This window comes from Artemia franciscana, chromosome 5, assembly GCF_032884065.1.
Source record: "Artemia franciscana chromosome 5, ASM3288406v1, whole genome shotgun sequence".
Classification (NCBI taxonomy): Eukaryota; Metazoa; Arthropoda; class Branchiopoda; order Anostraca; family Artemiidae; genus Artemia; species Artemia franciscana.
In genome coordinates, this window is record NC_088867.1 from 45980882 (window position 1) to 45997913 (window position 17032).

General features: G+C 37.1%; 1 protein-coding gene and 1 non-coding gene across 2 annotated transcripts in view; one reads left to right on the plus strand and one right to left on the minus strand.

Annotated features, from left to right (window-relative positions):
* Nucleotides 1-17032, plus strand: part of LOC136027489 (carboxylesterase 4A-like) — a 73845-nt gene that overhangs the window by 15390 nt on the left and 41423 nt on the right. The gene's annotated exons all lie outside the window — the stretch shown is intronic.
* Nucleotides 7-79, minus strand: Trnak-cuu (transfer RNA lysine (anticodon CUU)). Its single transcript has one exon. It is a non-coding gene; the product is annotated as a tRNA-Lys (tRNA).

The window sequence follows — 17032 nt, forward strand, 5'->3', positions numbered from 1 at the left end:
AATGTACGCCCAACGTGGAACTCGAACCCACGACCCTGAGATTAAGAGTCTCATGCTCTACCGACTGAGCTAGCCGGGCTTATGAAAACGATTTAATGACTTGACAACCCATATTTCTATAAAATGGCCTAACAAAAACCCAAAAAGCATATCAACTATTGTTTAAAATCCAGTGGGGTAATTTTTTTTTTTTCAACAAAGCTTTCCTAAATACGGGTGGTGGGAATGCTCCCAGGTGTCCAACTGATGACCCTGTGGAGAATCGGTTCGTCTGATATAAAAATGTTTTGTTGTACAAATGAGGAATGAAGTATAGTGTTGGCAAAGTTTCACGACAAACACAGGGGTGTGAACTTTCAAAAACTAGAGGTGGGAGGGGAAATGTAATTCCCCTCCGAGAAATATATGTTTCAAAATCTAGGGGGAGGAGAATTCATTGCATATACTGAAAAAATGTAGTTTTAATGAAAATACAAAAACAAGCGTTTTCAAAATTTAGGTTGGGGGATTCAAATATCTTAGGAACGGATTTTTTCTCACCCTACTATTATTGCCACTGGTAAGTGACAGGAATGTCGCCTATCACCGCTAGATCTTTAAGCATCACTGTAACCATGGTCAACCAAAGGTGTGGGGCAAGGGGGCAAACTCTGAATATCGAAAATGGTCTGCACATATCACGATCATTTTGGAGACGTAGCCCTGTGGAAACGTTGGAGACATAAATTCTGCACGAAAATCAATTGGCTCCAAGCGCACCGTCAATATTTATAATTCGATGAAGAAAAGTGGAGCCTTTGCCAATTTGTAGACCGACTTATAATTTAAAAAATCTGGGAAATCTTGGGAATACTTCAGAATATACACACCTCCCTTTCTACCTGAGTGTGCTAGAAAGACCAAAGGCTAACTGAGAAGCGTAAGAGTCCCCTTACACATTCCCCTGATTGACCCTCCTTACTAAAATAAGTGAAATTGGAGTTTAATCGTCATAAATAAGGTTTGGCGAGAGTCTTGAGTCGCGTGCGAAGTTCCAGGCTGCCAACTGTTTGGTCCAAGAATGTGTCCCCAAAGTATTCAAAAATGTATCACTTTTGTCTAAAATGTCTCCATCTCGAATTTTCAAAACCAGGGGTTGCTTTTTTTTACAAGTTTATTATTATTGATCAACAGACCATTTGTAAAGCTCTTTCAAAGTGATGAGTCAACTTAAAATACAATGAAAGGAAAAAGTTTGTATATAACATTCATACGCAATGACTTGTTGTGAAGCTCGTAATTAACATAAACATATACATTTTATACTTTGGGTAAACCCTTTACTTGTGAAATCTCAGGGAAAGCCTTTGTGCAAAAAAAAAAAAAAAAAAAAAAAAAAAAAAAAAAAAAAAAAAAAAAAAAAAAAAAAAAAAAAAAAAAAGACGAGTAAAAGCACTACTTTGGTGAAATGTAAACTTTTTATTTAACCAAATGTAAATATTCTGTTAGGAAATGTTTCGTTTTATGCTATTAATTTACAAAATTTGTTCCTTTTATGTCCCAAATTTCTAAAATGTGTCACTTTTTTCACCTTTTATGTCATGGTGTTCCGGCACACAGGAATGTGTCTTTTTGACATAAATTGTGCCCTGTTGGCAACCCTGTGTGAAACACAAGGAATTCGTTGAAAATTGTGCAAAAACAAGTAGAATGCAGCGAATCGCAAGCGAAAAGGTGATTTAGGGGCTCTTATTGACTCTGGTATTTTCGCCAAAGTCATAGCCAACTTACTGAAGGAAAATACTGCTTGGATAAAAGTAAGCTATCGCAGTGGCGTGCAGATTAAATAAGATAAAACTGATAAAACCAAGCAGATTAAGTAAGATAAAACCGATAAAACCAAGAAAATAAAATAAGATTTAAAAAAAATATAATTTTTAGGGAGGCTACAGCCCCTTTAGCTCCACGGCCCCCACCCCCGTAGGTGCACGCCTGAGCTATCGTTAAAAGCAACTTGCACCTATTGCTTGAGTCGTCTCTCGAGCAACCACAAAAGACATTCGACATTCTTGCTTCCTGCATAGCGATTACGGATTCTTATCTTTTTGAGAATTCAGATACCTTCAAGCTAGAGTTTAAAGAATCTCTTGCTATAGACCAAGCAATTAACTGCAGTATATTCGCTTTCTTTCATGCATCTTACCATAGAGTCCTTGAATGTCCCAAGTGTGCCACTTCTTATGTTCTTACCAACGCCCAACTCTATGGTCATAAGACCTATTTATAGCATAATACGCCCCGTGATGAAAATGCAATGAAGAAAACAGCCTCAGCAGCCCCTACGCCCAACTGGAAATGAGTATTTTATCCTTCTGTCCCTGAAACATTTTTAGCATAACTATATTAACTTAAATTTTCTGGGGCCTCTTTGCCATTATATGGCTGCAGGGACATCTACTTTCTCTGGCCATAACGGCTTTGACCTCGTTGTGGTTTACTTCTCTTTTAATATGAAAAATTTAGAGTGGTGATTCACCCAAGCTTGGGGGTCGTCTTTTCCGCTTTTGGGTAAGTCGTGGTAAATAAAGATCGATAGTTTATGGAGATCTTCAGTGCGATCTGGAAAAAGTGAGCAAGAACCTCGCGGAAACATTTTTATCCAATATCTCCCAGTGAGTCTTGGTTAACCATTAGGATGATATACATATATTTACGATACAGGAGCTACAACCAGTATATACCACGTATTTGCCAATTTCAAACTGGGTGACACTATTCATGTGGAGGGTGAGTACACTATCAGTGATTATTTTGGATTTTTTTTTTTAATACTGGCTTAACCCGTATCAAACAGTTCGTGGTAACTGTAGTAAGGAGCGACCCGGCTCAATAGAAACCAAAACTCTAAAAAATGGAATTTTGGTACCAATAGCTACATCAAAAGAATTGCATTTTAATGATGATTTTAAATATATAAGTTTCATCAAGTTTAGTCTTACCCATCAAAAGTAACGAGCCTGAGAAAATTTGAGTTATTTTAGAAAATAGGGGGAAACACCCCCTAAAAGTCATAGAATCTTAACGAAAATCGCACCATCAGATTCAGCGTATCAGAGAACCTTACTGCAGAAGCTCCTATCTACAAAAATACTCCTTCAAGCTCCTATATACAAAAATGTGGAATTTTATATTTTTTGCCAGAAGACAGATCACGGATGCGTGTTTATTTGTTTGGTTTTTTTTTGTTTTTTTTTCCCCAGGGGTGATCGTATCGACCCAGTTGTCCTAAAATGTTGCGAGAAGGCTCATTCTAACAGAAATGAAAAGTTCTAGTGCCCTTTTTAAGTGACCAAAAAATTGGAAGGCACATAGGCCCCCTCCCACGCTAATTATTTTCCCAAAGTCAACGGATCAAAATTCTTAGATAGCCATTTTATTCATCGTAGTCGAAAAACCTTATAACTATGTCTTTGGGGACGACTTACTCCCCCACAGTCCCGGTGGGAGGGGTTACAAGTTCAAAACTTTGACCAGTGCTTACATATAGAAATGGTTATTGGGAAGTGTACAGGCGTTTTCAGGAGGATTTTTTGGTTGGAGGCAGGGGGTTGAGAAGAGGGGGATATGCTGGGGGAACTTTCCATTGAGGAATTTGTCATGGGGGAAGAAAATTTCCATGAAGGGAGCGCAGGATTTACTAAAATTACTTAAAAAAAAACAATGAAAAAAAAAATATGAAGAAGTTTTTTTTTCAGCTGGAAGTAAGCAGCAGCATTAAAACTTAAAACGAACAGAAATTATTACCCATATGAGGGGCTCACCTCCTCCTAATACCTCGCTCTTTACGCTAAAGTATTTTTAGTAATTTCAACTATTCATTCTGCGGCTTTTGTGATTCAGGGGGTCATTCTTAATGAATTGGGACAAAATTTAAGCTTTAGTTTAAAGAGCGAGGTACTGACGAGGGGACGAACCCCCTCATATATGTAATAAAAACATGAGAATACAAAAGTTCTTTACGTAAGCTAATTTATAAGTTACGTATATCTTTTACTTATAAAAAGATTCGTAAAAAATTAAAATTCTAATTGCCTTTTTAATTAACCGAAAATCGTAGGGCAACTAGGCTTCCTCCCCCGCTCTTTTCTTCTCAAATCATTCGATCAAAATTATGAGAAAGCCATTTAGACAAAAAAAAAATAAATATACCAATTTTGTTTTAATTATTCCTCTGCGGAGAGCCAAAATCAAAACATGCATTGATTCAAAAACGTTCAGAAATTAAATTAAAAAAAAAAACAAGTTTTTTAAATGAAAGTAAGGAGCGACATTAAAACTTAAAACGAACAGAAATTACTCCGTATATGAAAGAGGCTTTTCCTCCTCAAAGCCCCGCTCTTTACGCTAAAGTTTTTTAACTGTTTTAAAATGTAGAGTTAAGAGAAAGAGTCAAACTTTAGCGTAAAGAGCGGGGCGTTGAGAGGAATAGCCCCTTTCATATACGGAGTAATTTCTGTTCGTTTTAAGTTTTAATGTCGCTCCTTACTTTCATTTAAAAAACTTGCTTTGTTTATTTTATTTCACTAAAGCGTCTGGATCGCTCACTAATGGTGAAGCAAGCTCAAGCTAAGCTCTGGTACTAACGTAGCATAAATGTAACAACCACTGCCCGGGTCCTATCAAACATACTACTATTAATCGTTAGTATTAAACTAATTAAAAACAAGAGCTAAGAGCTCATTACGACGCCACTTGTGACGACGCCAGAAAAGCTAAGAGCCAAGAGCTCATATGGTATAAGCTTTAAGAATCAATAGATTGATTTAAAAGGAAAATCAGAGGCTTAATGCCGGTCGGGATTCAAAATAAAAGTTCTGAGTCACGATGTCCTTCTAAACATCAGAATTCATTAAGATCCGATCACCAACTCGTAAGTTATATATACCTCATTTTTTTTTTATTTTTCCTCTCCTTTTAGCCCCCCAGATGGTTGAATCCGGGAAAATGACTTTATCAAGTCAATTCTGCCGCTCCCTGACACGCCTACCAATTTTCAGCGTCCTAGCACGTTCAGAAGCGTCAAACTCGCCAAAGCACTGAACCCCTCCCCACAACTTTCCCAAAGAGAGTGAATCAAGTATGGTTACGTCAATCACGTATCTACGACATTTGCTTATTCTATCCACCAAGCTTCATCCCGATTCCTCCACTCTAAGTGTTTTCCAAGATTTCCGATTTCCCCCTCCAACTCCCCCTAATGTCAACAGATCTGGTCGGGATTTGAAATAAGAGCTCTGAGACATGAATTCTTTCTAAAAATCAAATTTCATAAAGATCCGGTCACCCGTTCTTAAGTTAAAAATACCTCAATTTTTCTAATTTTTCCAAATTAACACCAGCTCATCCAAAGAGAACGGATCCGTTCCAGTTTTGTCAATCACGTATCTATAACTTGTGCTTATTCTTCCCATCAAGTTTCATCCCGATCTCTCAACTTTAAGCGTTTTCCAAGATTTCCGTTTCCCCCCTCCATCTCTCTATATCCCCGGATCCAATTCCAGTCGAAAATGGAGCATCTGAGACATAAAATCCTTCTATATATCAAGTTTCATTAAGATCCGATCCCCTATTCGTAAGATAAAATTCACGTTTTCCAAGAATTCCGGTTTCCCCCCTCCAACTCTCCCCAATGTCACAGGATCTGGTCAGAATTTAGAATAAGAGCTTTAAAGCACAAGTTCCTTCTAGATAACAAATTTCATTAAGATCTGATCACCCGTTCGTAAGTTAAAAATGCCTCATTTTTCCGAATTAACCCCCCTCTCCAACTCCACCAAAGAGAGCGGATTCGATCCGGTTATATCAGTCACGTATTTTAGACTTGTTCTTATTGTTCTCATCAAGTTTCATCCTGATCCCTTCGCTTTAAGTATTTCCTAAGATTTCCGCCTCCCCCCTCAATGACGCTGGATCCGGTTAAGATTTAAGATAAGAGATCTGAGTTACGAGGTCGTTCTAAATATGCAGTTTCATGAAGATCCGATCACTTCTTCGTAAGTTAAAAATACGTCAATTTTTCTAATTTTTCAGAATTACAACCCCCCCACCCCAAATCCCCCAAATGGAGCAGATCCGTTCCAATTATGTCAATCACGTATCTAAGACTTGTGCTTATTTTTACCTTATTTTTTATTTCCCCTTATTTATTACCCTTATTTATTATCTTATTTACCCTTATTTTTTGCCTGAACCGTAAAAAACAATGCATATGAGGAAAGTTTTGGTGCGTTTTGTAATTTTTTTTTGTACCCCCCCCCCCCCTCCCGAGCCAAAACTCCTGAATTCGTTCTTTTTCTAGTCTAATTTAGTGTTTTTAAATTCAGAAGAAAACAAATTGACTTCAGACCTATCCCCCCCCCTGTAATACTAACATACAAGTTTCTTCTGTTTTCCTATATTTGTTGCATAATAACCATTTTTGGTAAAAATCTGAGGATAAACTTATAATCTTAATTGTAAAATATGCCACTTTCAATGGATTGTTACTTCCACTGACATTAGCTGCTATGATTTATTACACACGTCACTGTATCAATAAAGCCTACAGATTATTACCTTGCAACAGCCTAGTGGATATGACTGGGCCTCTCAACTGAGAACGGTCTAGTTCGCTCCCTACTGTCGCAAGGAAAGTTGCCATATCAAATATATTTGTTTAATTTTTTTTTATTCTTGCAACAAATTTCGTAAACTTCGTAAGCAATAACCATGAGGTATTGTTGGGATTTTTTCTTTGAAAATTTTAAAATTGCTGCCAAACATTTTATTTTTCCCCATAAGACAAAACATAGCCGAAAACTTCATAAACAGCCTAAACTGAAAGAAGCAGAGTCTTGATAATAATGAACATTAGAAACGAATCAAATTTTGATGCTTATTTAAAATGTATAAAATTCCTCAATTTTAATGTGACCCATCAAAAGCTGCGTGCCTGAGAAAATTTCCCTGATTTTCAAAAAGGGGATAACTCCCCTAAGAGTTAATAGATCTTAATGAAAATCAGAAATTAAACTTTTTTTAACTGAAAGTAAAGAGCGACATTAAAACTTAAAACGAGCAGAAATTACCCCGTATATGAAAAGGGCAGTTCCCTCTTCAACGCCCCGCTTTTTACGCCAAAGTTTGACTCTTTCTCTCAACTCTACTTTTTAAAACAGTAAAAACTTTAGCTTAAAGAGCAGGGCGCTGAAGAGGGATAATATATCCCTCTAATAATATATCCTACTAGCTGTTGGGTAACACCCCAACACCTAGTTGGTGGGGGCGCTTTGCGACCCCCCCCAAGCCCCCCCCCGCGCGCGCGTAACTCGTTACGCGCCATATTAGTTACGAGCCATTGTAGTTGTGTCCCTGTGTCCCACCTGTGAATATAGGTAGATATATATATATATATATATATATATATATATATATATATATATATATATATATATATATATTTAACTACGTAAAATTTGCGAATATACAACATTCTTGGCTGTCCCATTGTCTGTGCATTTAAATAGATTGTCAGGTTTACCGACTCTTGAACATTCAACATATAATTGTCCATGGGAAAAACAATCTGTATTCAGATCTATATCTCATTATTCTAATGATTGCCCTTGAGCTTTGTTGATGGTGATTGCTAATCGAACATTCCCTATGTCCCCGTCGTCATTTATATATCCCTCTGTGCCCCCCGGCGTCCCCGTTGTAGTTGTTTTCCTGTGTCCCGGTCGTCATTTGTGTCCCGGTGTCTCAGTCTGTAATTTCTCTTTGAGTGTCGCGGTCGTCATTTATATTCCCTGTGTCCCTGTTGTCATTTTTCTCCCGGTCGTAATTTGTGTTCCGGTGTCCCGGTCTGTAATTTCTCTTTGAGTGTCCTGGTCGTCATTTATATTCCCTGTGTCCCGGTCGTCATTTGTTTCCCGGTGCTTTGTTGATGGTGATTGCTAATCGAACATTCCCTGTGTCCCGGTCGCTTTCTCTTTGAGTGTCCCGGTCGTCATTTATATTCCCTATGTCCCGGTCGTCATTTGTGTCCTGATGTCCCGGTCTGTAATTTCGTCAGTCGACAAACATGACGTCAGTCGACACACAAACATGACGTCACTCGACACACGCACACACAGACAACTTATTTTTATATATATAGATAATAATATATCCCATATATGGGGGAATTTCTGCTCGTTTTAAGTTTTAATGTCCCTCCTTACTTTCAGTTAAAAAAAACTTGTTTTTTTATTTAATTTCTAAGCGTTTTGTTAGTTAATCCATGTTTTGATTCCGGCTCTCCACAGATGAATAATCAAAGGGAAATTTGAATCTTTATTTATTCGGCTAAATGGCTTTCCCATAGTTTTGATCGAATTGTTTTGAAAAAAAGGAGGGGGAAGGAGGCCCAGTTGCCCTCAAATTTTTTGGGTACTTAAAAAGGCAACTAGAACTTTTAGTTTTTTACGAACGTTTTCATTATTAAAAGACGGACGTAACTTACGAATTAGCTTACGTAACAAAATTCTATATTCGGTTGTTTTTACTACGTATATGAGAGGGTTCGCCCACTCGTCAATACCTCGCTCTTAACACTAAATCTTCAATTTTGCCCCCTGAATGACAAAGGCCGTAGAATAAATAGTTGAAATTAATAACAATGCTTTAGCGTAAAGATTGAAATATTAGGAGGAGGTGAACCCCTTATATGCCTAATATTTTCTGTTCGTTTTAAGTTTTAGTGCTACTTCTTACTTTCAGTTGAAAAAAGCTTATTCATATTTATTTTTTCATTGTTTTTTTAAATAGTGCTAGAAAACGCTGCAACCCCTTCATGAAAATATTCTTAACCCATGACGAATTCTTCCATGGAAAGTTTCCCCAACATAACCCCCTCTTCTCAACCCCTCCTCCCAACCAAAAAAAGCCCCCTGAAAACGTATGTATACTTCCCAATAACCATTACTATATGCAAACACTGGTCAAAGTTTGTAACTTGCGGCCCCACCCACGGGGACTCTGGGGAACTAAGTCGTCCCCAAAGACATAGTTATAAGGTTTTTCGACTATGGTGAATAAAATGGCTATCTCAGAATTTTGATTACACGGCTTATGTCAGTTATGTCAGTTGTTTCGGTTATGTCAGTTAGGTATCTTGGACTTGTTTTTATTCTTCCCACCAAGTTTCATCCTTGTCTCTCCGCTTTAAGTGTTTTCCAAGACTCTAAAGCTTTAGTGTAAAGAGCGAGGTATCGACGAGGGTTGAACCCCCTCATATACGCAATAAAACCTATGAATATAGAAGGTCGTAATTCGTAAGTTACGTATATTTACTAAAATAAGTGAAATTGGAGTTTAATCGTCATAAATAAGGTTTGGCGAGAGTCTTGAGTCGCGTGCGAAGTTCCAGGCTGCCAACTGTTTGGTCCAAGAATGTGTCCCCAAAGTATTCAAAAATGTATCACTTTTGTCTAAAATGTCTCCATCTCGAATTTTCAAAACCAGGGGTTGCTTTTTTTTACAAGTTGTATTATTGATCAACAGACCCTTTGTAAAGCTCTTTCAAAGTGATGAGTTAACTTAAAATACAATAAAAGGAAAAAGTTTGTATATAACATTCATACGCAATGACTTGTTGTGAAGCTCGTAATTAACATAAACATATACATTTTATACTTTGGGTAAACCCTTTACTTGTGAAATCTCAGGGAAAGCCTTTGTGCAAAAAAAAAAAAAAAAAAAAAAAAAAAAAAAAAAAAAAAAACGAGTAAAAGCACTACTTTGGTGAAATGTAAACTTTTTATTTAACTAAATGTAAATATCCTGTTAGGAAATGTTTCGTTTTATGCTATTAATTTACAAAATTTGTCCCTTTTATGTCCCAAATTTCTAAAATGTGTCACTTTTTTTTGCCCTTTTATGTCATGGTGTTCCGGCACATGGGAATGTGTCTTTTTGACATAAATTGTGCCTTGTTGGCAACCCTGTGTGAAACACAAGGAATTCGTTGAAAATTGTGCAAAAACAAGTAGAATGCAGCGAATCGCAAGCGAAAAGGTGATTTAGGGGCTATTATTGACTCTGGTATTTTCGCCCAAGTCATAGCCAACTTACTGAAGGAAAATACTGCTTGGATAAAAGTAAGCTATTGCAGTGGCGAGCAGATTAAATAAGATAAAACTGATAAAACCAAGCAGATTAAGTAAGATAAAACCGATAAAACCAAGCAAATAAAATAAGATTAAAAAAAAATAATTTTTAGGGAGGCTACAGCCCCTTTAGCTCCACGGCCCCCACCCCCGTAGGTGCGCGCCTGAGCTATCGTTAACAGAAACTTGCACCTGTTGCTTGAATCGTCTCTCGAGCAACCACAAAAGACATTCGACATTCTTGCTTCCTGCAAAGCGATTAATGATTCTTATCTTTTTGAGAATTCAGATACCTTCAAGCTAGAGTTTAAAGAATCAAACAGTTCGTGGTAACGAACTGTGGTAAAAGGCGACCCGGCTCAATAGTAACGAAAACTCTAAAAATTGAATTTTGATATCAATAGCTACATCAAAAGAATTACATTCTAATGCTGATTTTGAATATATAAGTTTCATCAAGTTTAGTCTTACCCATCAAAAAATACGAGCCTGAGAAAATTTGCCTCATTTAAGAAAATAGAGGAAAACACCCCCTAAAAGTCGTAGAACCATCAGATTCAGCGTATCAGAGAACCCTACTGTAGAAGTTTCAAGCTCCTATCCACAAAAATGTGGAATTTTGTATTTTTTGCCAGAAGACAAATCACGGGTGCGTGTTTGTCTCTTGCTAGAGACCAAGCAATTATTAACTGCAGTATATTCGTTTTCTTTCATGCATCTTACCACAGCGTCCTTGATTGTCCCAAGTGTGCCACTTCTTATGTTCCTACCAACGCCCAACTCTATGGTCATAAGACCTATTTATAGCATAATACGCCCCGTGATGAAAATGCAATGAAGAAAACAGCCTCAGCAGCCCCTACGCCCAACTGGAAATGAGTATTTTATCCTTCTATCCCTGAAACATTTTTAGCATAACTATATTAACTTAAATTTTCTGGGGCCTCTTTGCCATTAATATAGCATTATATGGCTGCAGGGACATCTACTTTCTCTGGCCATAACGGCTTTGACCTCGTTGTGGTTTACTTCTCTTTTAATATGAAAAATTCAGAGTGGTGATTCACCCAAGCTTGGGGTCGTCTTTCCCGCTTTTGGGTAAGTCGTGGTAAATAAAGATCGATAGTTTATGGAGATCTTCAGTGCGATCTGGAAAAAGTGAGCAAGAACCTCGCGGAAACATTTTTATCCAATATCTCCCAGTGAGTCTTGGTTAACCATTAGGATGATATACATATATTTACGATACAGGAGCTACAACCAGTATTTACCACGTATTCGCCAATTTCAAACTGGAAAACTGGACACTGGACACTGGACACTGGACACAATTTCAAACTGGACACTATTCATGTGGATGGTGAGAACACTATCAGTGATTATTTTGGATTTTTTTTTTAATACTGGCTTAACCCATATCAAACAGTTCGTGGTAACGAACTGTAATAAGGAGCGACCCGGCTCAATAGAAACCAAAACTCTAAAAAATGGAATTTTGGTACCAATAGCTACATCAAAAGAATCACATTTTAATGATGATTTTAAATATATAAGTTTCATCAAGTTTAGTCTTACCCATCAAAAGTAACGAACCTGAGAAAATTTACGTTATTTTAAAAAATAGGGGGAAACACCCCTTAAAAGTCATAGAATCTTAACGAAAATCACACCATCAGATTCAGCGTATCAGAGAACCCTATATAATACCTCGCTCTTTACGCTAAAGTATTTTTAGTAATTTCAACTATTTATTCTGCGGCTTTTGTGATTCAGGGGTCATTCTTAATGAATTGGGACAAAATTTAAGTTTTAGTGTAAAGAGTGAGGTACTGACGAGAGGGCGAAGCCCCTCATATATGTAATAAAAACATGAGAATACAAAAGTTCTTTACGTAAGCTAATTTATAAGTTACGTATATCTTTTACTTATAAAAAGATTCGTAAAAAATTAAAAGTTCTAGTTGCCTTTTTAATTAACCGAAAATCGGAGGGCAACTAGGCTTCCTCCCCCGCTCTTTTTTCTCAAAATCATTCGATCAAAATTAGGAGAAAGCCATTTAGCCAAAAACAAATAAATATACAAATTTCGTTTCAATTATTCCTCTGCGGAGAGCCAAAATCAAAACATGCATTGATTCAAAAACGTTCAGAAATTAAATAAAAAAAACAAGTTTTTTAAATGAAAGTAAGGAGCGACATTAAAACTTAAAACGAACAGAAATTACTCCGTATATGAAAGAGGTTTTTCCTCCTCAAAGCCCTGCTCTTTACGCTAAAGCTTTTTACTATTTTAAAATGTAGAGTTAAGAGAAAGAGTCAAACTTTAGCGTAAAGAGCGGGGCGTTGAGAGGAATAGCCCCTTTCATATACGGAGTAATTTCTGTTCGTTTTAAGTTTTAATGTCGCTCCTTACTTTCATTTAAAAAACTTGCTTTGTTTATTTTATTTCACTAAAGCGTCTGGATCGCTCACTAATGGTGAAGCAAGCTCAAGCTAAGCTCTGGTACTAACGTAGCATAAATGTAACAACCACTGCCCGGGTCCTATCAAACATACTACTATTAATCGTTAGTATTAAACTAATTAAAAACAAGAGCTAAGAGCTCATTACAACGCCACTTGTGACGACGCCAGAAAAGCTAAGAGCCTAGAGCTCATATGGTATGAGCTTTAAGAATCAATAGATTGATTTAAAAGGAAAATCAGAGGCTTAATGCCGGTCGGGATTTAAAATAAAAGCTCTGAGTCACGATGTCCTTCTAAACATCAAAATTCATTAAGATCCGATCACCCACTCGTAAGTTATAAATACCTCATTTTTTTTTTTCCTCTCCTTTTAGCCCCCCAGATGGTTGAATCTGGGAAAACGACTTTATCAAGTCAATTCTGTCGCTCCCTGACACGCCTACCAATTTTCATCGTCCTAGCACATTCAGAAGCGCCAAACTCGCCAAAGCACTGAACCCCTCCCCACAACTTTCCCAAAGAGAGTGAATCCAGTACGGTTACGTCAATCACGTATCTACGACATTTGCTTATTCTATCCACCAAGCTTCATCCCGATTCCTCCACTCTAAGCGTTTTCCAAGATTTCCGATTTCCCCCTCCAACTCCCCCTAATGTCAACAGATCTGGTCGGGATTTAAAATAAGAGCTCTGAGACATAAATTCTTTCTAAATATCAAATTTCATTAAGATCCGGTCACCCGTTCTTAAGTTAAAAATACCTCAATTTTTCTAATTTTTCCAAATTAACACCAGCTCCTCCAAAGAGAACGGATCAGTTCCAGTTTTGTCAATCACCTATCTATAACTTGTGCTTATTCTTCCCATCAAGTTTCATCCCGATCTCTCCACTTTAAGCGTTTTCCAAGATTTCTGTTTCCCACCTGCAACCCCCTATATCCCCGGATCCAATTCCAGTCGAAAATGGAGCATCCGAGACATAAAATCGTTCTATATATCAAGTTTCATTAAGATCCGATCACCTATTCGTAAGATAAAAATACCCCAATTATCACGTTTTCCAAGAATTCCGGTATCCCCCTCCAACTCTCCCCAATGTCACATGATCTAGTCGGAATTTAGAATAAGAGCTTCAAAGCACAAGTTCCTTCTAAATAACAAATTTCATTAAGATCTGATCACCCGTTCGTAAGTTAAAAATACCTCATTTTTCCGAATTACCCCCCCCCTCCAACTCCACCAAAGAGAGCGGATTTGGTCCGGTTATATCAGTCACGTATTTTAGTCTTGTTTTTATTGTTCTCATCCAGTTTCATCCTGATCCCTCCGCTTTAAGTATTTTCTAAGATTTCCGCCTCCCCCCTTAATGACGCTGGATCCGGTTGAGATTTAAAATAAGAGATCTGAGTTACGAGGTCCTTCTAAATATGCAGTTTCATGAAGATCCGATCACTTCTTCGTAAGTTAAAAATACGTAATTTTTTCTAATTTTCCAGAATTACCCCCCCCCCCCACAGCGTCCTTGATTGTCCCAAGTGTGCCACTTCTTATGTTCCTACCAACGCCCAACTCTATGGTCATGAGACCTATTTATAGCATAATACGCCCCGTGATGAAAATGCAATGAAGAAAACAGCCTCAGAAGCCCCTACGCCCAACTGGAAATGAGTATTTTATCCTTCTATCCCTGAAACATTTTTAGCATAACTATATTAACTTAAATTTTCTGGGACCTCTTTGCCATTAATATAGCATTATATGGCTGCAGGGACATCTACTTTCTCTGGCCATAACGGCTTTGACCTCGTTGTGGTTTACTTCTCTTTTAATATGAAAAATTCAGAGCGGTGATTCACCCAAGCTTGGGGTCGTCTTTCCCGCTTTTGGGTAAGTCCTGGTAAATAAAGATCGATAGTTTATGGAGATCTTCAGAGCGATCTGGAAAAAGTGAGCAAGAACCTCGCGGAAACATTTTTATCCAATATCTCCCAGTGAGTCTTGGTTAACCATTAGGATGATATACATATATTTACGATACAGGAGCTACAACCAGTATTTACCACGTATTCGCCAATTTCAAACTGGGTGACACTATTCATGTGGATGGTGAGAACACTATCAGTGATTATTTTGGATTTTTTTTTAATACTGGCTTAACCCATATGAAACAGTTCGTGGTAACGAACTGTAATAAGGAGCGACCCGGCTCAATAGAAACCAAAACTCTTAAAAAATGGAATTTTGGTACCAATAGCTACATCAAAAGAATCACATTTTAATGATGATTAAATTTTTTTTTTTTTTTTTTTTTTTTTTTTTTTTTTTTTTGCACAAAGGCTTTCCCTGAGATTTCACAAGTAAAGGGTTTACCCAAAGTATAAAATGTATATGTTTATGTTAATTACGAGCTTCACAACAAGTCATTGCGTATGAATGTTATATACAAACTTTTTCCTTTCATTGTATTTTAAGTTAACTCATCACTTTGAAAGAGCTTTACAAAGGGTCTGTTGATCAATAATACAACTTGTAAAAAAAAGCAACCCCTGGTTTTGAAAATTCGAGATGGAGACATTTTAGACAAAAGTGATACATTTTTGAATACTTTGGGGACACATTCTTGGACCAAACAGTTGGCAGCCTGGAACTTGGCACGCGACTCAAGACTCTCGCCAAACCTTATTTATTACGATTAAACTCCAATTTCACTTATTTTAGTAAATATACGTAACTTACGAATTACGACCTTCTATATTCATAGGTTTTATTGCGTATATGAGGGGGTTCAACCCTCGTCGATACCTCGCTCTTTACACTAAAGCTTTAGAGTCTTGGAAAACACTTAAAGCGGAGAGACAAGCATGAAACTTGATGGGAAGAATAAAAACAAGTCCAAGATACCTAACTGACATAACCGAAACAACTGACATAACTGACATAAGCCCTCTAATCAAAATTCTGAGATAGCCATTTTATTCAGCATAGTCGAAAAACCTTATAACTATGTATTTGGGGACGACTTACTTCCCCACAGTCCCCGTGGGAGGGGCCACAAGTTACAAACTTTGACCAGTGTTTGCATATAGTAATGGTTATTGGGAAGTATACATACGTTTTCAGGGGGCTTTTTTGGTAGGGAGGAGGGGTTGAGAAGAGGGGGTTACGTTGGGGAAACTTTCCATGGAGGAATTCGACATGGGTTAAGAATATTTTCATGAAGGGGTTGCAGCGTTTTCTAGCACTATTTAAAAAAACAATGAAAAAATAAATATGAATAATTTTTTTCAACTGAAAGTAAGGAGTAGCACTAAAACTTAAAACGAACAGAAAATATTAGGCATATAAGGGGTTCACCTCCTCCTAATATTTCAATCTTTACGCTAAAGCATTGTTAGTAATTTCAACTATTTATTCTACGGCCTTTGTCATTCAGGGGACAAAATTGAAGCTTTAGTGTTAAGAGCGAGGTATTGACGAGTGGGCGAACCCTCTCATATACGTAGTAAAAACAACCGAATATAGAAGTTTGTTACGTAAGCTAATTCGTAAGTTACGTCTGTCTTTTAATAATGAAAACGTTCGTAAAAAACTAAAAGTTTTAGTTGCCTTTTTAAGTACCCAAAAAATTAGAGGGCAACTGGGCCTCCTTCCTTCCTCCTTTTTTCAAAATCATTCGATCAAAACTATGGGAAAGCCATTTAGCCGAATAAATAAAGATTCAAATTTTGCTTTGATTATTCATCTGTGGAGAGCCGGAATCAAAACATGGATTAACTAAAAAAACGTTCAGAAATTAAATAAAAAAACAAGTTTTTTTTTAACTGAAAGTAAGGAGGTACATAAAAACTTAAAACGAGCAGAAACTAGACCTACGTTGCCTGGGCAACGTGAAATGTTGCGGCAACCTTTGTCCGGCTTTGCCGATTAAAGTGTTGCGAGAGCAACACTTTGGTTTTGTTTCTTCGCTATCGGTTAAATGCTGAAGTTGTCAAAACTATCAAAGCTTTCAAAACGGCATATTCAAAGAAGAACACAATCAGTAATCACATGATCACACCCCAGCGTTGAAAAAACAACAACAAAAGAATATTGAAAGAAAGTACTAAATTGACTTTGCAGCCAGTTGAACATTATCTTTTTCAATCGTAGACATTGTAACGGATGAAAACTAGGAACAGTATCTTGTATAATCTAGTTGGTATTAATTATAAAACTATCCGGAGCTTTTCAGGATCAAAATACCATAGATGACATTCTATTAATTATTACAAAACTACCTCATTGTTTTGTATTATCGTTTGTACCCGTTGCGTAACATCTTAATTCTAGGTTACAGTGATTGATAGACCATCGATATGAACTTTCTTACCGACAGATTTACAGGGATCGAATACAATGTG